Source organism: Coregonus clupeaformis, chromosome 18 (assembly GCF_020615455.1).
Source record: "Coregonus clupeaformis isolate EN_2021a chromosome 18, ASM2061545v1, whole genome shotgun sequence".
NCBI lineage: Eukaryota > Metazoa > Chordata > Actinopteri > Salmoniformes > Salmonidae > Coregonus > Coregonus clupeaformis.
In genome coordinates this window covers 22,731,757-22,755,701 of record NC_059209.1, presented here as the reverse complement: position 1 = coordinate 22,755,701, position 23,945 = coordinate 22,731,757, and the positions used below count along the sequence as shown (strand labels likewise).

The following is a 23,945-nucleotide window of genomic DNA, read 5'->3' as shown; positions in this document are numbered from 1 at the left end:
TCTCTCTCTCCTCTATTCTCTATTCTCATCCTCCTAGATCTATCTGCTGCCTTCGACAAATTGAACCATCAGATCCTCCTCGCCACCCTCTCAGGGCTGGGTGTCTCAAGCTCTGCACACTCCCGGATTTCATCCTACTTGGCAGTTCGCTCCTACCAGGTGGTGTGGAGAGGATCTGTGTCTACACCACGTGCTCTCATTACTGGTATCCCCAAGGGCTCGGTTCTAGACCCTCTTTTCTCTGTACACCAAGTCACTCAGCTCTGTCATATCCTCTCATGGTCTCTCCTATCATTGCTATGCAGATGACACTCAACTACTTTATCATTCACCCCTTCTGACACCCAGGAGGTGACACACATCTCTGCATGTCTGGCAGATATCTCAGCTTGGATGTCGGCCCACCACCTCAAGCTCATCTTGACAAGACGGAGATGCTCTTCCTCCCATCACGGTAGACAACTCCACGGTGTACCCCCCAGAGTGCAAAGAACCTTGGCAAGACCCGGGACAGTACCCTGTTGTTCTATGCAAACATCAAAAAAGTGACTCGCTCCTGTAGGTTCAAGCTCTACAACATTACATTTACATTTTAGTCATTTAGCAGACACTCTTATCCAGAGCGACTTACAGTTTGTGAGTGCATACATTATTTTATTTTTCATACTGGCCCCCCGTGGGAATCGAACCCACAACCCTGGCATTGCAAACAATTGTGCACCGCCCCATGGGTCTCCCGGTTACGACAGAGCCTGGATTCGAACCAGGATCTCTAGTGGCACAGCTAGCACTGCGATGCAGTGCCTTAGACCACTGCGCCACTCGGGAGTGGTCTAACATCTATAGAGTATGACCTTCCTCACACAGAAAGCAGTGCAAGTCCTAATCCAGGCACTCATCATATCCCATCTGGCCTACTGCAACTCTCTGTTGGCTGGGCTCCCTGCTTGTGCCATCAAACCCCTGCAACTTATCCAGAACGCTGCAGCCCGTCTGCTGGTCAACCTTCCCAAGTTCTCCCATGTCACCCCGCTCCTCCTTACACTCCACTGGCTTCCAGTCAAAGCTCACATCCACTTCAAGACCATGGTGCTTGCCTACGGAGCAGCAAGGGGAACTGCCCCTCCCTACATTCAGGCTATGCTCAAACCCTACATACCAACTCTGAGCACTCTGTTCTGCCACCCCTGGTCTCTTGGCTGTCCCACCCTTACGGGACGTCAGCTCCTGCTCAGCCCAGTCAAAGCTCTTCTCTGTCCTGGCATCCCAATGGTCCCTGCCCATCTTCCGAAAACTGCTAAATGACTAAAATGTCAAATGCAAATGTAGATAAAAACAGCTGCATTGGGCCTTTAATCTGGTAAACCTTGAAAGTCATCACTTCGATGCGGTCAGAGCTTCACCAGTAATGCAATGCAAGAGTGTATCGTTGCTGTCTAACAAAAACCTTGTAACAAAATTAGTGTCTATTTTTTTTTACATTTATTGAACGCAGTAACTCCCCTTAATGTATTCTGAACATCTCATGACTCTAGGACCAAGAACATTTATTCAAAATAGCTTCTGAAGTTTCCTAATTGTATGTTCGTTAATAGGAAAATATGTTAAAATATTCTGTTTTGGAGATGAGGTTTTCATCAGACAGTGACGGTATGTTTTCCTTCTGTAAGTATGTGGTTTCTCTATGCTGTAGACGAACCAACAGGATACATTTTCCCTCAAGCGTGGGGTGACTGGTTATTTAACATATCAATTGGTTATTATATTAACATTTCATTCACCTAACACCTGTTCCACAGGTAAATGATGATACCAGCCAGGGTTAGGAACGTGGTCGTCGTCGGGTGAGGTTGTGTCTCTCTCTGGCGGGAGGTAAGCTTGGCTTTTATCGCTTATATACATAGTTTGTCGAGTAAAGCTTAAACTATGTATTTAGATTGTAGTTATGTATTGTAGGTAGTTATCGTGGGTTGTTGTATGTAATTATTGTAGGTAAGTATTGTATTCGGCTGAGCCCGGTGAAGCACGAAGCTAGCTAACCCACTACCTGGACTAGCTAGCGGGTAGCTACTGGTAACTATTAGCAACTGTGGATAGTTGTTTCACGCCTGAGAGTACCTGTAATTACGCCAGCTAGCTGCCTACAATAATTACATACAATAATGCCTACCATTCAGCTGTTTTTCTAACCTCATTGTCTGAAGCGTTAACGTTAGGTAGTAAGTGGCTACTGTGCTCGAAATGTAGCTAGCTTGTTGCTACCTGGATAGCTACTAAACAATAGCTGAAATGACCTAGCGAACAGACGCAAACTGGCTGAGTCAATTCAGTGGCTAGATTTGCACTTGGCTAGCTAACAGTAGCTGCTAGGGGTAAGTTATAACCTACATTTGTGTTTTGTTTTTACATACTGGTAGCCAGAGTCGTTCAAGGGAATTCGGGACATGGGTGACTAGTTAACGTTAGCTTGGCTCTCTCTGTGTGTTCGTGCCGTGGGAGGAGGGGTATCTTCGTTGGCTGAAAGCAATGGCTAGCTAGTATGCTAACTATTCTAGCTAACTAACTGGCTGAATAAGTTGACGACGGACTCGCTCAAGCTGTCGGGACTAACCCACAATGTTAGACACGAACACGAATGATCTGCTTGGCGTGTTGACACACTGGTGGTTTGTTGTGGCCGAGTATTGGTGCTAAACCGTGTTGTTGGAGTCCGGCATGCTAGTTGGCTGTGGCGTCATTTGACTAGGTGCCCTGGACGGTTTCACAGAAGAATACTGTACCAAGTTAGCTAGCTGAATAAAAAGTTAGTCTATTCCTAGAAAACATTGAACCGCTGTAGTTTACAACAATTATAGTTTCTGAGGTGGAAGTTGGGAGAGTTATATTTGGGTGTTTGTCACGCCCTGGCTCTGGGGACTCGTTATGTTTAGTTTTCTATGGGTTTTGTTCTAGATCGTTTATTTCTATGTTGGCCAGGGTGGTTCCCAATCAGAGACAGCTGTAGCTCGTTGTCTCTGATTGGGGACCATACTTAGGCAGCCTGTTGGCACCAGTTTATTGTGGGATCTTGTTCCGTAAGGTTTGTTTTGGTGTTAACCTAGGACTTCACGTATCGTTTGGTTTGTTGTTTTGATCGTGTGTTGAGTACGAAATAAAGTATGTACGCTTACCACGCTGCGCCTTGGTCCGAGTCAGTCAACGATCGTGACAGAAGATCCCACCAACAGAGGACCAAGCAGCGTGCCCAGGAGGAGAAACGGCGCCAACCGCGCCGACGACGGACCCGCGAGAGGCAACCCCAATAATTTATTTGGGGGGGGCACACGGCGTGGACGACGGGGCTGCTGGAAGCAGCTACAGGGCGAATCGGCGGATTAGGAGAGGAGGCCACCAGGTTACGGGGGCAATTGGTCACGAGGGAGAAGGAGAGTGTAGAGGCAAGGCGAGAGGAACTGGTTAGGCAGCAGAGGGAGCGGAGGTTTATGAGGAAACCCAGTCCCGCTCCTCGCACCAAGCAAGTGGTGTGTGTCACCAGTCCGGTCCGGCCCGTTCCTGATTCCCGCACAAGGCCAGTGGTGTGTGTTCCCAGTCCGGCCTGACCTGTTCCTGTTCCCCGCACTAAGCCTGTGGTACGCGTCGTCAGCCCGGTCCGGCCTGTTCCTGTCCCCCGCACCAAGCCTGTGGTGCGCGTCGTCAGCCCGGTCCGGCCTGTTCCTGCTCCCCGCACCAAGCCTGTGGTGCGCGTCGCCAGCCTGGTCCTGCCTGTTCCTGCCCCTCGCACCAAGCCAGTGGTGCGCATCGCCAGCCCGGTCCGGCCCGTTCCTGCTCCCCGCACCAAGTCAGTGGTGCGCGTCTTCAGCCCGGTCCGGCCCGTTCCTGCTCCCCGCACCAAGCCAGTGGTGTGCGTCGTCAGCCCGGTCCAGCCCGTTCCTGCTCCCCGCACCAAGCCAGTGGTGCGCGTCGTCAGCCCGGTCCGGCCAGTGGTGTGCGTCGTCACAACGATCGTGACAGTGTTTCAGTGAAACGTAAGTGAGGGAGGCCCCGCTCTCTTGCTTTCCCAGATGTTTAGTTCATTTCATTCCGATCTCCTTTGCATTATTGTAGCCATTTTATGTAGCCTGTCAACTATGCCTCTGTCTATCCCTGTTCTCTCCTCTCCGCACAGGCTATACAAACGCCTCACACCGCGTGGCTGCTGCCTCTCTAACCTGGTGGTCCCTGCACGCACCACCCACGTGGAGTTCCAGGTCTCCGGCAGCCTCTGGAACTGCCGTTCTCCGGCCAACAAGGCAGAGTTCATCTCAGCTTATGCTACCCTCCAGTCCCTCGACTTCTTGGCGCTGATGGAAACATGGATTACCACTGAAAACACTGCTACTCCTACTGCTCTCTCCTCGTCTGACCATGTGTTCTCGCATACCCCGAGAGCATCTGGTCAGCGGGGTGGTGGCACAGGAATCCTCATCTCTTCCCAAGTGGACATTCTCTCTTTTTCCCCTGACCCATCTGTCTATCTCCTCATTTGAATTCCATGCTGTCACAGTCACTAGCCCATTCAAGCTTAACAACCTTGTCATTTATCGCCCTCCAGGTTCCCTTGGAGAGTTCATCAATGAGCTTGACGCCTTGATAAGTTCCTTTCCTGAGGATGGCTCACCCCTCACAGTTCTGGGTGACTTCAACCTCCCTACGTCTACCTTTGACTCATTTCTCTCTGCCTCCTTCTTTCCACTCCTCTCCTCTTTTGACCTCACCCTCTCACCATCCCCCCCTACTCACAAGGCAGGCAATACGCTTGACCTCATCTTTACTAGATGCTGATCTTCTACTAATCTCACTGCAACTCCCTCCATGTCTCCGACCACTACTTTGTATCCTTTTTCTCTCGCTCTCCTCCAACACTACTCACTCTGCCCCTACTCAGATGGTAATGCGCCATCGCAACCTTCGCTCTCTCTCTCCCGCTTACTCTCTCCTCTTCCATCCTATCATCTCTTCCCTCTGCTCAATCCTTCTCCCTCCAATCTCCTGATTCTGCCTCCTCAACCCTCCTCTCCTCCCTTTCTGCATCCTTTGACTCTCTATGTCCCCTATCCTCCCGGCCGGCTCGGTCCTCCCCTCCTGCTCCGTGGCTTGACGACTCATTGCGAGCTCACAGAACAGGGCTCCGGGCAGCCGAGCGGAAATTGAGGAAAACTAGACTCCCTGCGGACCTGGCATCTATTCAGTCCCTCCTCTCTACATTTTCTTCATCTGTTTCTGCTGCTAAAGCCACTTTCTACCACTCTAAATTCCAAGCATCTGCCTCTAACCCTAGGAAGCTCTTTGCCACCTTCTCCTCCCTGCTGAATCCATGAAGACCATGGTGCTTGCCTACGGAGCTGTGAGGGGAACGGCACCTCCATACCTTCAGGCTCTGATCAGTCCCTACACCCAAACGAGGGCATTGCGTTCATCCACCTCTGGCCTGCTGGCCCCTCTACCTCTGCGGAAGCACAGTTCCCGCTCAGCCCAGTCAAAACTGTTCACTGCTCTGGCACCCCAATGGTGGAACAAGCTCCCTCATGACACCAGGACAGCGGAGTCACTCACCACCTTCCGGAGACACTTGAAACCCCACCTCTTTAAGGAATACCTGGGATAGGATAAAGTAATCCTTCTACCCCCCCTTACCCCACCCCAAAAATGTTTTATTGTAAAGTGGTTATCCCCAGGTGAATGCACCAATTTGTAAGTCGCTCTGGATAAGAGTGTCTGCTAAATGACGTAAATGTAAAAAATTTAAATGTAAAATCAGGCCTTGGTTAAAGATTAGGCCGCTCGCTTTCATCCATGGCTGATAAGGGCAGACGATCATGACAAAGTAACACCACACTTAATGTTCGACCACACCTCCCCCATTACTCCAGGTTTGTGAAATACAAGAACAGCTTGAAGAATCTTTTCCAAGTTTGTTAACCACCGCTTGACCAACAACCTTTTTGTCCCAAGACATTTAACAGCTATTTACCATGTTTGTCCTGAGCCTAATCAAGCCTGTGAAGTTATCATTTTGAACATTCTTGTTATATTATAAAACCTGCACTACTGATCGAATACTTGGCTTGTTGCACAACTTTGATTGATCTAAAAAATTGTCCCTGGAAAGCTGATGAAATAATAATTGTTTACCGATAACAGTCTAAGCCGGGGGAGGGGGACGGGGGGATTTTTTAAGAAGGTCATACCAAGGATCATTTGGCCTTACTGCTATTAGCCAATACAAACGCATTGAATAACAAGATTCACTACATGGAACAACAGATAGTCCCCCCAAAAACATCTAAAGGAAGTTTGTTCTGAAGTGTCTGTCCTACCTACAGTGCCTTGCAAAAGTATTCATCCCCCTTGGCGTTTTTCCTATTTTGTTGCATTACAACCTGTAATTTAAATGGATTGTATTTTGATTTCATGTAATGGACATACACAAAATAGCCCAAATTGGTGAAGTGAAATGAAAAAAATAACTTGTTTCCAAAAATTCAAAAAAAAACAATAATGGAAAAGTGGTGAGCGCATATGTATTCAACCCCTTTGCTATGAAGCCCCTAAATAAGATCTGGTGCAACCAATTACCTTCAGAAGTCACATAATTAGTTAAATAAAGTCCACCTGTGTGCAATCTAAGTGTCACATGATCTCAGTATATATACACCTGTTCTGAAAGGCACCAGAGTCTGCAACACCACTAAGCAAGGGGCACCATGAAGACCAAGGAGCTCTACAAACAGGTCAGGGACAAAGTTGTGGAGAAGTACAGATCAGGGTTGGGTTATAAAAAAATATCTGAAACTTTGAACATCCCACGGAGCACCATTAAACACATTACTAAAAAATGGAAAGAATATGGCACCACAACAAACCTGCCAAGAGAGGGCCGCCCACCAAAACTCACGGACCAGGCAAGGAGGGCATTAATCAGAGAGGCAACAAAGAGACCAAAGATAACCCTGAAGGAGCTGCAAAGCTCCACAGCGGAGATGGGAGTATCTGTCCATAGGACCACTTTAAGCCGTACACTCCACAGAGCTGGGCTTTACGGAAGAGTGGCCAGAAAAAAGTCATTGCTTAATGAAAAAAATAAGCAAACACGTTTGGTGTTCGCCAAAAGGCATATGGGAGACTCCCCAAACATATGGAAGAAGGTCCTCTGGTCAGATGAGACTAAAATTGAGGAAAACGCTATGTCTGGCGCAAACCCAACACCTCTCATCACCCCGAGAACACCATCCCCACAGTGAAGCATGGTGGTGGCAGCATCATGCTGTGGGGATGTTTTTCATCAGCAGGGACTGGGAAACTGGTCAGAATTGAAGGAATGATGATTGAATGATGATTGTTGAGGGAAACCTGTTTCAGTCTTCCAGAGATTTGAGACCGGGACGGAGGTTCAGCTTCCAGCAGGACAATGACCCTAAGCATACTGCTAAAGCAACACACGAGTGGTTAAAGGGGAACATTTAAATGTCTTGGAATGGCCTAGTCAAAGCCCAGACCTTAATCCAATTGAGAATCTGTGGTATGACTTAAAGATTGCTGTACGCCAGCAGAACCCATCCAACTTGAAGGAGCTGGAGCAGTTTTGCCTTGAAGAATGGGCAGAAATCCCAGTGGATAGATGTGCCAAGCTTATAGAGACATACCCCAAGAGACTTGCAGCTGTAATTGATGCAAAAGGTGGCTCTACAAAGTATTGACTTTTGGGGGTAGGGGGGGTGAATAGTTTGTTTGTTTCACACTTTTTTATTTTGCATCTTCAAAGTGGTAGGCATGTTGTGTAAATCAAATGATACAAACCCCCCAAAAATCTATTTTAATTCCAGGTTGTAAGGCAACAAAATAGCAAAAATGCCAAGGGGGGTGAATACTTTCGCAAGCCACTGTATATCTGAGATAAAAGAAAGATCAGGAAACACATATATATATATATATATATAGTACCAGTCAAATGTTTAGACACTCTGTCACGTTCGTTTAAGGACGGGTCAGACCAAGGCGCAGCGTGAAATGCGTACATGTTTATTAAACTGATAAACACACGACAAAACAACAAACCAAACGAAATGTGAAGTCCTAAGGCTGAACACTAAATAAGCCTCCACACGGAACAAGATCCCACAACTAATGCATGCCAACAGGCTGCCTAAGTATGATCCCCAATCAGAGACAACGAGCGACAGCTGCCTCTGATTGGGAACCACACCTACCAACATAGATCTACACATACTAGATCATATACATAGATATACACAACATAGAATATTCACACCCTGACTCAACATATAAGAGTCCCCTGAATCTGGGCGTGACACACACCTACTCATTCAAGGGTTTTTCTTTATTTTTACTATTTTCTACATTGTAGAATAATAGTGAAGACATCAAAACTATTAAATAACACATATGGAATCATGTATTAACCAAAAAAGTGTTAAACAAATCCAAATATATTTTAGATTCTTCAAAGGAGCCACCTTTTGCCTTGATGACAGCTTTGTACACTCTTGGCATTCTCTCAACCAGCTTCACATGGAATGCTTTTCCAACAGTCTTGAAGGAGTTCCCACATATGCTCAGCACTTGTTGGCTGCTTTTCCTTCACTTTGCAGTCCAACTCATCCCAAACCATCTCAATTGGGTTGAGGTCGGGTGATTGTGGAGCCCAGGTCATCTGATGCAGCACTCCATCACTGTCCTTCTTGGTCAAATAGCCCTTACACAGCCTGGAGGAGTGTTTTGGGTCATTGTCCAGTTGAAAAACAAATTATAGTCCCACTAAGCGCAAACCAGATGGGATGGCGTATCGCTGCAGAATGCTGTGGTAGCCATGCTGGTTACGTTTGCCTTGAATTCTAAATAAATCACAGACAGCGTCACCGGCAAAGCACCCCCACACCATCACACCTCCTCCTCCATGCTTCACGGTGGGAACCACACATGCGGAGATCATCCGTTCACATACTCTGCGTCTCACAAAGACATGGCGGTTGGAACCAAAAATCTCAAATTTGGACTCATCAGACCAAAGGACAGATTTCCACCGGTCTAATGTCCATTGCTCGTGTTTCTTGGCCCAAGCAAGTATCTTCTTATTATAGGGTGTCCTTTAGTAGTGGTTTATTTGCAGCAATTCGACCATGAAGGCCTGATTTACGTAGTCACCTCTGAACAGTTGATGTTGAGATGCGTCTGTTACTTGAACTCTGTGAAGCATTTATTTGGGCTGCAATCTGAGGTGCAGTTAATTGCCGATTTCTGAGACTGGTAACTCTAATGAACTTATCCTCTGCAGCAGAGGTAACTTTAGGTCTCCATTCCTGTGGCGGTCCTCATGAGAGCCAGTTTCATCATAGCGCTTGATGGTTTTTGCAACTGCACACTGACCTTCATGTCTTAAAGTAATGATGGACTGTCGTTTCTCTTTGCTTATTTGAGCTGTTCTTGCCATAATATGGACTTGGTCTTATACCAAATAGGGCTATCATCTGTATACCAACCCTACCTTGTCACAACACAACTGACGCATTAAACGCATTGAGAAGGAAAGAAATTCCACAAATTAACTTTTAACAAGGCACACCTGTTAATTGAAATGCATTCCAGGTGTCTACCTCATGAAGCTGGTTGAGAGAATGCCAAGAGTGTGCAAAGCTGTCATCAAGGCAAAGGGTGGCTACTTTGAATAATCTCAAATATATTTTGATTTGTTTAACACGTTTTTGGTTACTACATGATTCCATTAATGTTATTTCATAGTTTTGATGTCTTCACCATTATTCTACAATGTAGAAAATAGTAAAATGTAATTAAAACCCTGGAATGAGTAGGTGTGTTCAAACATTTGACTGGCACTGTATATATATTTTTTGTACATGTATTTGACCACTTTTTCTTTGGCACTAAACGGTCTCCATAAATACTGTACTTCCATTCACTTTTTCAACTGGTACAGGGGATCTTCAGATTATTCTTGTGAGGCCTGTGGGCGTCCTAGAGCAACACAACTGAGAATTGTGAGAATGTCACCTTTCCACAGAGGGGTCATATTAGTGTGTAGCCCAAACTGTTCGGACGCTACAGACAGAAGTTGGCAGGTCGGCTGTACCGACTTCAGACCAGTCCCAAGATGCTTGTGGGGGTCATAGAGCAAAACGGAGAACATCATCGTGTTCGTGAGAGTCGCATCTTTCCATAGATATTTTTGTATAGTCAGTTCGGACCCTACAGATGATTTTGTGAGAAGACTGATTTTCGGGATGTCTCACGGTCTGACAAACACCGCTCTAGCTCAGTCACCTTTCACCGCAGATGCGGAAGTGCAACATTGATGGATGCGGTGGATTGAGATGCATCCAATGCAAAAAAAAAACAGATATCGCTAGTTTAAACTGACAGATTTGTATGGAGATGTATGTATTATGCTAATTCGATGTATGTGGGGGCGTGGACATCGGCTCTAGGTTAAAGGATGGAAAGAAGCTTTTGAGTGACTTTTTTGTTTATTTCCAGAGGCTACCAGTTTTACACTTGATGTATTATAAACATTGGATTAGAGCTAATCAGATTCCCCAATGAGAGGCTCTTGAAGCATGTGAAACAATCCTACATTGTGACTAAGTGCATTCACACCTTTGTCTTGTACATGCTTGCATGCTTGTTTAAGTTTGTTGTCCCTAAGGGAAAAACGATAGTTATTTAAGGTAAGATCAAAATCTAACATTGTTTTTATGTTGTTTCTCCACTGTAAAATGTGTTTTCTGTCATTACAGTTCCATGAAAACAGAAGGTTCATCATTTTACAGTAACGTTTACTCCATCATCAAAGTTAATTTATGGAATAATGCATCTACATGTCCAAGATGAACAAGGTTCCATGTAGCTACTATGTCTATTAGACAGTTAACTTTCCATACAATAGATGGTGAAAGTTGTTAAGTTTGGAATGTAACGTATGATGTCTGAAATGTGTTTTTACCATGATCAGGCTGCAGAGGTCAGGTTGTTGAGCTTGTTGTGGAATTCAGAGGGTAACCATTAGTACACTTGGTGGGACAAGGCAGGAATACCACGTGGTACCAGAGAAGTTATATCTACCTACAATTAGTTAAGTAAATTCAGTTCAGATTCATGTTTGGAGTGGAGTTACATGGTTAACACAACTAATTGTAGGTAGATATAACTTATCTGGTACCACGTGGTATTCCTGCCTTGTCCCACCAAGTGTACTAATGGTTACCCTCTGAATTCCACAACAAGCTCAACAACCTGACCTCTGCAGCCTGATCATGGTAAAAACACATTTCAGACATCATACGTTACATTCCAGACTTAACAACTTTCACCACTCCAAACATGAAACTGAACTGAATTTACTAACATTAAATTAAAAGACCACTATCTGGAATAAAACATGCACTGAAACATTGAGTCTGATTTTGAAGTTGACAGATAAATGAAAAATAATGAAGAATTAAATAAATATGTAACGCTGAGTAGCTGGCAGCGGCACTATAGAGATATAGTGTCAGGGCATTTTTGTGCTACTTTCAGCATTTGCCTCCCAATTAGGCCAAAGGAGTTGTGATGTCATGGAAAACCAGAATAGCATTTTACAGAGGGGTGTCCACTCCTGCAGGGGACCAATGTTTCCATGGTCAGAAACAACGATTGAAACAACCAATTTCCCAGGCGTTTCACACATTCAGCACCTAGGTACACATTAACTGCACACACGCACACGCTCGCAATCACGTGAGTGCACGCACACACACACATACTGTATATCAAAATGAAACTAAACACAATTATTATCTCCCTCAGTGGACCATTCATTGTGTTGAGGGCAAAATATCCCTCAATGAAAGAGTTCCTAATTGAGGCAATATTACATGGCTGTTTAGTTTGATTACTGTAACATAAACACACACTTGCCACTGTATAACAGTGTGCTTATTTGTGAAGTGTCTTGTGTTTATTGGTGTACTGTGTGTAAGAATATTTGATATATTACTGCACCAAATTGCTCCACTTCTTTAAGCAGGACTGCAGAAATATGTGGAACTGGCCCAGAAACAAAGCTGAAAAACAGCTTCTATCTCAAGGCCATTAGACTGTTAAATAGCCTTCACTAGCACATTAGAGGCTGCTGCCTATATACATAGATTAGAAATCACTGGCCACTTTAATAAATGGAACACTAGTCACTTTAATAATGTTTACATATCTTGCATTACTCATCTCATATGTTTATACTGTATTCTATACTATTCTACTGTATCTTAGTCTATGCTGCTCTGACATTCCTCGTCCATATTTTTATTTATATATTCTTAATTCCGTTGCTTTACTTAGATTTGTGTGTATTAGGTATATGTTGTGAAATTGTTAGATATTACTTGTTAGATATACTGCACTGTCGGAGCTAGAAACACAAGCATTTCGCTACACCCGCAATAACATCTGCTAAACACGTGTATGTGACCAATACAATTTGATTTGATTTGAAACAAGTGACTTCCTTGGCTCTATAATGCTGAATGGACATAGTGCTGTACCACATGCAGAACACAGAATGTAGTAAAGTCTATTTGATATACTGAGCATCACACTAAGATATCATATCAGCAGTAACAAGCACAATCATAAAATGTAAAAGAGGAAAAGGATCTTACCCAACAAGCCAGTGTAGAGCTGGTGCACTGCCGAGTGCCTGTCTGTCAAACGTCCCAGTGTTCAGCCTTTCCTGTGAAGCACGGTAGCATACTATCGAACCAGTCCTCCAAGAATCCTGTCCCTCCTCCGCGTTTGCCTCTCTCTTCTAGAGTATTCCCACTCCGTATCTCCCGTTCAGCTCTCCTGTCTCCACTTCCTCCTATGCAGCAGTAGCGGCCGGGGCTCTAGTGGGTGTGCTATCACTGACAGAAACCTCTCGAGCAGCACAGTGATCAGGGGGGATCATGGAAGCTGCTCTCTCTCGCTGACGGAGGCGGCGAATGCAGCACTAGGGACCTCTGCCAGTTTCCAAGCTGTATGCAGTATTGACGGAGTTGCTGGGTGGATGCTAACACCGCACGAATTCTCACAGTGCTCGGCTCTCTCCCCCCTTACTCTTTCGCTCTCTCCCACACACGCATCCATACACACACACACACACGCACTGACGCAGACAAACACACACAGTCCCCCTCCTGCTTAGATCCTTTCAGCATCGCCTTCAGATGCTAAAGGCCTGACTGCCAGCTTAGCCTGTTCAAAGACTGGCTTGGCTCCCCCCTGCACTGCCTGGTCTCATGGACTAGACGTAACATAGTAAATGTAAATCCAGGACATTGAAATTAGCATGATACGTTTCGTTTTTTTATGATGTCATTTTTACTTTTTACCCCTTTTTCGAGTTATCCAATTGGTAGCTACAGTCTTGTCCCATCGCTGCAACTCCCTTCCTGACTCGGGAGAGGCGAAGGTCGAGAGCCATGCGTCCTCCGAAACACGACCCTGCCAAGCCGCACTGCTAACCCGGAAGCCAGCCGCACCAATGTGTCGGAGGAAACACCGTACAGCTGGCGACCGTGTCACCAAGCATGCGCCCGGCCCGCCACAGAAGTTGCTAGAGCGCAATGGGACAAGGACATCTCGGCCGGCCAAACCCTCCCCTAACCCGGACGACGCTGGGCCAATTGTGCGCTGCCTCATGGGTCTCCCGGTCACGGCCGGCTGCGACACAGCCCAGGATAGAACCCGGGTCTGTAGTGATGCCTCAAGCAATGCGATGCAGTGCCTTAGACCGCTGTGCCACTCGGGAGGCCCTAGCATGATATGTTGGTTGGGTGTTCGAATCTCATCATGGAAAACTTTAGCATTTTAGCTAATTAGCAACTGTACAACTACTTAATACTTTTTAGCTACTTTGCAACTACTTAGCATGTTAGCTAACCCTTCCCCTAACCCTAACCTTAACCCTAACCTACATGCCTGTCTGTGTGGAAATGTTCTGCCTACTTTAAATGCCTATCTGACTGACTACTGGCTGGCTTGACTGCCTAGCGGGCAAAACTGATTGCAATGACGTCACTATGTACCATTATGGTCCAGTTGTATACTGAACAAAAATATAAATGCAACATGTTGGTCCCATATTTCATGAGCTGAGATAAAAGATCCCAGAAAGGTTCCATACGCACAATAAGCTTATTTCTCAAAAATGTTGTGCACAAATTCCAGTTTCAACTAATTTGCTTATATCTCTGTTAGTGAGCATTTCTCCTTTGCCATTTCAAGAAGCTGATTAAACAGCATGATTATCATTACACAAGTGCTCCTTGTGCTGGGGACAATAAAAGGCCACTCTAAAATGTGCCGTTTTTTCACATAACACAATGCCACAGATATCTCATGTTGAGGGAGCGTGCAATTGCATGCTGACTGCAGGAATGTCCACCAGAGCTGTTGCCAGAGAATTTAATGTTAATTTCTCAACCATAAGCCGCCTCCAACATCATTTTAGAGAATTTGGCAGTACATCCAACCGGCCTCACAACCGCAGACCACGTGTAACCACACCAGCCCAAGACCTCCACATCTGGCTTCAGACGAGCCACCCGGACAGCTGATGTAATTGTGGGTTTGCACAACCAAAGTAGTTCTGCACAAATTGTCAGAAACCGTTTCAGGGAAGCTCATCTGCGTGTTTGTCATTCTCACCAGGGTCTTGACCTTCGGTGGGCAAATGCTCACCTTCGATGGCCACTGGCACGCTGGAGAAGTGTGGTCTTCACAGATGAATCCCGGTTTCAACTGTACCGGGCAGATGGCAGACGTTGTGAACAGAGTGCCCCATGGTGGCAGTGGGGTTATGGTATTGGCAGGGATAAGCTATGGACAACGAACACAATTGCATTTTATCAATGGCAATTTGAATGCACAGGAGATACCGTGTTGAGATCCTGAGGCCCATTATCGTGCCATTCATCCGCCGCCATCACCTCATGTTTCAGCATGATAATGCACAGCCATGTCGCAAGGATCTGTACACAATTCCTGGAAGCTGAAAATATACCAGTTCTTCCATGGCCTGCATACTCAAAAGACATGTCACCCATTGAGCATGTTTGGGATGCTCTGGATCGATGTGTACCCGCCAATATCCAGCAATTTCACACAGCCATTGAAGAGGAGTGGGACAACATTCCACAGGCCACAATCAACAGCCTGATCAACTCTATGTAAAGGAGATGTGTTGCGCTGCATGAGGCAAATGGTGGTCACAGATACTGACAGTTTATTTGATCCACGCCCCTACTTTTGTTTTTTTAAGGTGTCTGTGACCAACAGATGCATATCTGTATTCCCAGTCATGTGAAATCCATAGATTAGGGCCTAATTTAATAACCAGTTAATAACCGAAATATGACAAAGTATATTGGTTGTAAAAGGAATCGACCAAAAGACGACATTTCTTACTGGTCGTAAAGCTGAGTAGTTAATAACCAAAATATTAAATATTTCCAAGACGTTAGGGAAAAAGACGTCTTTGCCTGGTTGTAATCTGATGTCTTTATCAACAGAAAACCAGTTTACAACCAGAAAATGATTGTTTTCCCCTTTGCTTGGTGGATAGAGTGGGAAAAGGGAACACTGAAGTGGTCCTTGTTGTCCTTGACATGTTTTCTTGGGGGAGGGGGCATAGGTGTGCTGGTTTCTCTGATTGAATTGCTTATTTACAATGATTGGGAGTATCCAGGTGGATTGTCAAATCCCCTCTCTAATTTATGACAATGGCAAGGCCATACAGTCCCTCATATCATATTACATGTAAAGTGATTGATTTTATGGGAAATACAGCACCAACACACAGCTGGGGTATTCTTGAATTGCTTTGGCATTTGAGCCCCTTGGCTTTGCAACATGAAAACACTTACATTGACAAATAGTTACTCATCATACATGATTTTGTTTATATGGAACTGTTTATCAATGATAAAACATTATGCAAGTCCTTTATACTCCACATCTTTATGCACTGTTTAAAGTACTACAGGCAAGCAAATTGGCTTGTCCTGGTAGTAAGGAGTTGAGTTGCAGTGACATGTTTTGGGGATGTGAAGATAGCTTTCTATTTTTTGAATGCTAGAAAGTAAACAAAAAGTATTTAAAATATTATATAGGTCAATAAAAACAAAGGCGATTAAAATACCTGAACCATAACATTGCAAGTCAAATGTTTTGATTTGGCTATAATGCTCAGCCACTGCAAACAAGCATAATTTGGGCTCTCTTGTCTTGCTGCTCTGCTCAAAATACCCTCTGCTGGTCACACAGAGAAAGAACAGCACCGCTGTGTGTGTGAACGTGTGAATGTGTGTGTGTGTGTGTGTGTGTGTGTGTGTGTGCATGCATGCATGTACATGTGTGTCTGTCAAGTGTTATTGTTACTATAAGGGAAGCAAGATGACTGATCGTCTCTCCCCAAGGGCAGGAGGAGGGTCACAACATGAAATCACTGGTACGTCACTGTTTAATTTTATTATGGTAGTACTCCTATCCGCACCCTGGCCCAGGGGACAGCCAGCCAAGCACTCCAAAAACCCAGATTAAAGTACTACAGGCTTGCAAATGGGTGACTCATTTACGAGCTATATATCTCAAAATGTTAATGTCAGCAGCTTTAAGTGTAGGTTTAACCCCTGCCCCTCTCTGGGCAATACTAGGCTGTGTAAATACAAAACATCTGATTTAACTCACTTTGACACAGAGAGTGACTCATTTTACTTTACTCTTATTGGTGATAAATATGATTGTTTGAACTTGCTCCCTTTTACATTTACAGTAGGCTACATACAGTCTTTCCTCAAACAAACTTTTTCGTCTAGCCCCTCTCATGCCTAAATGTGCATTAAGAACTCAGGCTGCCTCATGTGGCCAAGTCCCTCCCCCAAACTACACAAAACACAGAAGAGCCTTGGCTTTGGAATGCATCTCTCCCCTCTCACACTGGCAGTGCACTAAAAGACCATAGGAAGTATCGGTTGAGGTTTACAATTCATTTATCTTCCCTGTTGCAATGAATCTCAGCAATTGCCAAACATATTAAAAGGGAAGTTCCGTATTTTACAACACTTATTGTTAGACGATCCCTCACCAATCCATGGTTCGGTTTTCTTTAAACAGCCCGTACAAACTTCAGCTAACTTTAGCCACCACTAGCTAAAAATGAATGGGAGTGGTAAAGGCATGGGGCATGGCCAAATCAACTCAATCATTTAGCTTGACGTTACTTAAAGATGATATGGCAACAAAACAAATTAACAGCTAACACATGACCTTACCACTCCCATAGATGTTTAGCTAGCAGTGGCAAAGGTAGCTGCTAACCAAAATTGGTTTTGACTTTGGATAGCCTATATCTGGAGCTAGTTAGGGACTGTCAATAAATTACACTAAGGAAACAACTGCAGGGTTTGCATTACAAAATAAATAGCTTCCCCTTATGTTATGTAATATTGATCAGGGACCCTAAAAAAACAGATACCATTTTTGGCAAATTATCCTTTAAGAGCTTTAGTGAGTGTGGAAAAGCACTGCTCAAAGTAATCTTATCTTTTCCTTTTTTTTTTTTACTTCCTTCATACTGGACACAGAGACATAAAAATGGTATCCACGAGTTCATCTGACTCTGGGGAAGTAGATAAAGGGCCTCATTACCAAAATCCCAAATCGCTCATAATCTAATGACTGCCTCAGACCTGTCGTAGAACCTCTACAGTGCCTTCAGAAAATGTATTCACAACCCCTTGACCACATTTTGTTGTGTTACAGCCTGAATTTGTTATTGATTAAATTGAGATGTTTTGTCACTGGTCTACACACAATACCCCATAATGTCAAATTATGTTTTTAGAAATGTTTACAAAATAATAAAAATGAAAAGTTGAAATGTCTTGAGTCAATAAGTGTTCAACTCCTTTTTTATGGCAAGCCTAAATAAGTTCCGGAGTACAAATGTGCTTAACACGCCACATAATAAGTTGCATGGACTCACTCTGTGAAATAATAGCGTTTAACATGATTTTTGAATGACTAACTCATCTCTGTACCCCACACATACAATTATCTGTAAAGGTCTCTCAGTTGAGCAGATTCAACCACAAAGACCAGGGAGGTTTTACAATGCCTCGCAAAGGGCACCTATTGGTAGATGGGTAAAAATAGACATTGAATATCCCTTTGAGTATGGTGAAGTTATTAATTACACTTTGGATGGTGCATCAATACACCCAGTCACTACAAATATAGAGGCGTCATTTAAAACAATACTCACGGGAGTCCCTGCTACAATGGGATCGCCCTGCTTCGGTGGATAAATCCCTTAACAAGTCTGTGGACTCTCTTCTGAAACACATGAAAGTGTTGGCAACCGATGAATGGATTAATGATCACAACCGTGGAAAGGCTGGCCAACGAGGGAGGAGAGGTGGTGTTCGATTACGGATTAAACATCAGCAGCAGGCTAACCGCATCCCCTTACCTTCTATTATCCTGGCGAAGTTGCAGGCAAAGGTCAATCATCTTCACGAGTACAGAGACGCCTGTTTATGGCTTTTAATGACACTTGGCTGACTGACTCAGACATGGACTCGTCTTTGGAGATAAAAGGATTTGGGTGTCTGTTCCTACTGGACCGGGACAGCAGTTCGACTGGGAAATCACAAGGGGGCGGAGTCTGCTTGTACATAAATCACCGATGGTGCAACAATGTAACTGTCCGTGAGAGACTATGTCTACCTCATATTGAACTGCTGTCACCTTTCTATCTCCCAAGAGAGTTTCTCCAAATATTTATCACGGTCGTTTACATTCACCCTAAGGCCAATGCGAAGAATGCTGCTGATCTTATTTATACTGTGTAGTGGCGACCCGTCATTCAGGGAGAGCCCCACCTGTTTTGAGCCCCAGATTTTTAGCATGTTATTTTGGCATTGATACGTGTCACATATCAGTTTGCAAACAATGTAAAAATAACAAAATCATTGAGTTAATAAAGCCGCATACAAACATGGTCTCTTCTTTGCTTTATTGAGTAAGGCAACTCCAAAATGCAGGTGTTTCAGCCTAGCTCAGAGTTTTCTGTGTTGGTGGGGCAGCCAGCAGAAAATACGGAGCGTAGGTGTTGGTAATGTTCTCTAGTTGCGCCGTGATTGGCTCAGTGTTCTGTCTCTCATGGAGACACTACATCACCGCCAAGTCTAAGGGTAGAGATCGAAAATTCAAGCCCCTTGGGTGCTGCCATGGAGTTGCATTAGAAGTGCTCATCCAAGAAGGTAATTGGCCACAGATAAAATTACATCAAATCACGTTATATCTACAGTAGCTTTGAATGGACTGATCATGTCAACATCATACTTTCAAAATCTCATGAATCAAGTCGACAATATACTGGCAAATCCTTTTTAATCCTTGTCACATGAAGATAAATAATGAAGATAAATTATAGATAAAACAAGTTGGAAATCGCAAATTCAACATTGAGTGGTTTGGAAGGAATCAGTGGCTAACTGCAAGCATTGCAAAGCAATCACTAGCCTGCTATTCAGTGGAGTGGCTGTGTGGTCCCAAGTATGGGATTAAGGGTCTCTTTTCCAAGTTTAAAATGATAAACATTCAACATTGGCCATGCTGTCAATGAAGCATGATTTGTGCCACGCTCAAAACAACTGTTAACTCGGAACTGCGAAATCTGACTTCAATCTGAGTTCAAAAAAACTGGGAACTCTGGAAAAATGAGCTCCGACTGGGAAAATACGTTTTGAACGGTCATCCAACTTGGAATTGTAAATCCGGAACTTGGGCCTCTTTCTAGAGCTACGACCTGAAGATCACTGACGTCATCATGATTCAACCTTGTTTTTTTCCGAGTTCCCAGTTGTCTTGAAAGCACCATAAATCCAGAGAATGGCCAGACTTTGATGACAAAGTTTGATAACAAAATTTGCCCACGAAGGACCGCCGCGCCACCTTCCTGTTCAAGTGAGCACAGCACAACAAGGTGAGTCCAAAAATGTATTGTATACTGCTGCATAAATTATGTAATATGCCAGGGATATATGTATACACTAGCTAAGAAAGTCATACTAAGTGTATGTTGTGTAGTAAGCTGTTAGTAGCCCATGTGCCACACCCTAATAACCTACAGTCGTGGTCAAAAGTTTTGAGAATGACACAAATACTAATTTTCACAAAGTCTGCTGTCTCAGTTTTGATGATGGCAATTTGCATATACTCTAGAATGTCATGAAGAGTGATCAGATGAATTGCAATTAATTGCAAAGTCCCTCTTTGCCATGAAAATGAACTTAATCCCAAAAAAACATTTTCACTGCATTTCAGTGTCACGGTTCTCTAAGACCGAACCCAGAAGCAGACCAGGACAAGGTGAGTTGAACGAATGAGAGTGTTTATTTACAGATAACAGATGCAGAATAGTCCAGTAGACGGAGCGGGTGGCGGAGATGAGTAGGTGGTGGTGAAGTAGCAGATGAACTGATGGCACGGCAGGGTTGGGTGAAGGTTCCGGGAGAATGACTGTAGACAGAACAAACGGAGGTAAGTACAAGGCAGGTCAACAAGGTGCAAAAACAACAAAACTAACGCTAGTACTCTGAGGCTGGTACGCTGGCAAAACATACTGTTTATGGCTAACGATCCGGCAGGGAATGGATGTTAGGCCAGAGCCTAAGAAGGGTGATGATCAGGACCAGGTGTGCAGATTGCTGATGGGATGCAGGTGCGGAAATCACGAGAGCTCCCCGGAGCGTTCCAGAACCCTCGGGAAACTGGAGATCACGAACAGAAAAAACTAGTCCACAGACAGGACCCGACTCAGACTGCCGGGATCGTTACAGTACCCCCCCTCCGACGAACGCCACCGGGCGGACTCCCCGGAGCGCCAGGATGGAGGCGGTAGAAGTCACGGATGAGGTCAGCATCTAGGATCTGTCGCCGCGGAATCCAACTCCTCTCTTCAGGACCATACCCCTCCCAGTCCACGAGATACTGGAAACCCCGGCCCCGCCGTCTGGAATCCATGATGCGTCGCACCGTGTAGGCAGGACCACCTCCGATCATCCGAGGAGGAGGAGGAGGAGGCGGAGGAGGCAACAGAGGACTGAGGAAAACAGGCTTGAGGCAGGAGACATGAAAGGTGGGATGGACTCTGAGCGTCCTCGGTAGTTTGAGTCGAACTGCCACTGGATTGATCACCTTCTCCACCACAAACGGACCAATGAACTTCGGTAACAACTTCCTAGACTCAGTCCGTAACGGAAGATCCCGTGTGGCCAACCAGACCCTATCTCCGATGGTATAGGTGGGAGCGGGAATCCGGCGACGATTCGCCTGGAGCTGATACCGGTCCGAAACTCTAAGGAGTGCCTTTCTGGCCCGATGCCAGGTCCGGTGGCAACGACGAATATGGGCCTGAACCGGAAGGCACTGAGAGCTCCTTCTCCTGAGAAGGGAACAGGGGAGGTTGGTAGCCATACAGGCACTGGAAGGGAGACATCCCAGTGGCAGATGTAGGGAGAGTATTGTGGGCATACTCAACCCAAGGCAACTGAGAGACCCAGGAGGTGGGGTTGGAAGAGACCAGGCAGCGTAGCGTGGATTCCATCTTCTGGTTGGCTCTCTCCGCCTGACCATTGGATTGGGGGTGAAAACCAGATGTGAGACTGACTGTAGCTCCAATGGCCAAACAGAAGGACTTCCAGACAGCAGAGGGTAAACTGAGGGCCACGGTCGGGAAACGATATCACTGGGCAAACCGTGGACCCTGGGAAACCTCCCCTAACCAGGATCTCGGACGTCTCCGAGGCAGAGGGAAGCTTGGCAATTGGCACAAAGTGGGCGAACTTGCTGAATCTGTCCACGATAGTCAGAACGACCGTGTTCCCCTCAGAAGCGGGCAACCCAGTGACGAAGTCCAGGGCCAGATGCGACCATGGTCGCCGGGGAATAGGAAGGGGGGTGAAGTAGTCCAGAGCTGGGCCGATTGGTACTCTTATTCTGCGCACACACTGGACAGGCAGCAACAAAACCCCGAGTATCCTCGGCCATGGCAGGCCACCAAAAACGTCTGCGAAGAAACGCCATTGTCCGAGCCACGCCAGGGTGACAAGCCATCTTGCTGGCGTGGGACCATTTGAGGACAGCAGGACGAACCGACTCAGGCACAAACAACCGACCGGGTGGACCGTTACCGGGACCGGGCTGAGTCCGAAGGGCCGCCAGCACCTCCTCCTCAATCTTCCACATAACTGCTCCCACGACGCAGTTCCGGGGGAGAATTGTCTCGGTCTTGGACCCACTCTCCTCCGTCTTGGAGAACATCCGGGACAAGGCGTCCGCCTTGCCGTTCTTAGATCCAGGTCGGAACGTCAGGGGAAAACTTGAATCGTCCGAAAAACAACGCCCACCTGGCCTGACGGGGAGTTGAGACGTTTAGCCGATTGCACGTAAGCAAGATTCTTGTGGTCAGTCCAGACAATAAACGGTTGCTCCGCCCCCTCCAACCAGTGGCGCCACTCCTCCAAGGCAAGTTTCACCGCGAGAAGCTCCCGGTTACCCACATCGTAATTCCTCTCCGCAGGCGAAAGGCGACGAGAGTAGTAGGCGCAGGGATGGAGTTTACTGTCCGTGGAGCATCGCTGCGACAGGATGGCGCCAACTCCCACATCAGACGCGTCCACTTCAACGACGAACTGACGGGCCGTGTCCGGTTGAGAGAGAATCGGTGCGTTGGTGAATCGCCTCTTCAAATCCAGAAACGCTCGATCCGCCTCCGGATTCCACTTGAAGGTCCTGATACTGGAAGTCAAGGCAGTTAACGGAGCGGCCACACGGCTGTAATCCCGGATGAATCTGCGGTAGAAATTCGCAAACCCCAAAAATCTCTGGAGCTGCAATCTCGTACCGGGCTGGGCCCATTCCAGAACCGCTCTAACCTTCTCCTGGTCCATCCTAATCTCTCCCCTGGAGATGATGTACCCGAGAAAGGATGTCGTGTGGGCGTGAAACTCGCACTTCTCGGCCTTCACGAACAGGCGATTCTCCAACAATCGCTGCAGAACCTGCCGGACATGCTGGACGTGGTCGGAAGGTTCCTTCGAGAAGATCAGAATGTCATCCAGGTACACAAACACAAAGAGACCGATCATATCTCTCAGGACGTCGTTCACCATACTCTGGAATACCGCTGGAGCATTGGTCAGTCCAAACGGCATCACCTGATACTCGAAGTGACCCATCGGGTGTATTGAAACCCGTCAACCACTCGGCCCCCTCTCTGATCCGGACCATGTGATACGCATTGCGTAGGTCTAGCTTGGTGAACACCGTAGCACCCTGTAAGGAGTCGAAGGCAGAACTCATCAAGGGCAGGGGATACTTGTTCTTGACCGTGATGTCATTCAACCCCCGATAATCAATACACGGTCGAAGAGAGCCATCCTTCTTACCCACAAAGAAGAATCCTGCCCCCAGGGGTGATGACGAGGGACGAACGAGACCAGCAGCTAGGGACTCCTTGATGTAGGTCTCCAAAGCCTCACGTTCAGGTCGGGAGATACTGTATAACCTTCCCTTGGGGTAGACAGCTCCAGGGAACAGGTTGATGGCACAATCATATGGTCGGTGGGGAGGGAGTGACAGAGCCCTCTGCTTACTGAAAACTTCCCCCAAATCGTGATATGTCTCGGGAACCAGGGACAAATCTGGGGGTTTAGCCTCAATCACCTGACTGGGAACCGAATGGGGACAGGCAGTCTTGAGACAGTTAGCATGACAATCAAGGCTCCAACTCGTTACCTTGCCCGTCACCCAATCGAACGTGGGATTGTGTTCCTTCAGCCAGGGGT

General features: G+C 46.0%; 1 protein-coding gene across 5 annotated transcripts in view; it reads right to left on the bottom strand.

Annotated features, from left to right (window-relative positions):
• The window catches only part of LOC121550191 (apoptosis-inducing factor 3), a 49,443-nt gene extending 30,720 nt beyond the window's left edge, over positions 1-18,723 (bottom strand). For 2 of the 5 annotated variants that reach the window (XM_041862321.2, XM_041862325.2), the window contains exon 1: positions 12,711-13,261. The gene's annotated coding sequence lies outside the window, so the exon portion shown is untranslated. Of the gene's footprint in view, positions 1-12,710; positions 13,262-18,355; positions 18,427-18,562 lie in introns of those variants that run through there. The other 3 variants (XM_041862322.2, XM_041862323.2, XM_041862324.2) reach the window with 3 other exon arrangements.
• Between the last annotated feature and the right edge of the window lie 5,222 nt (positions 18,724-23,945).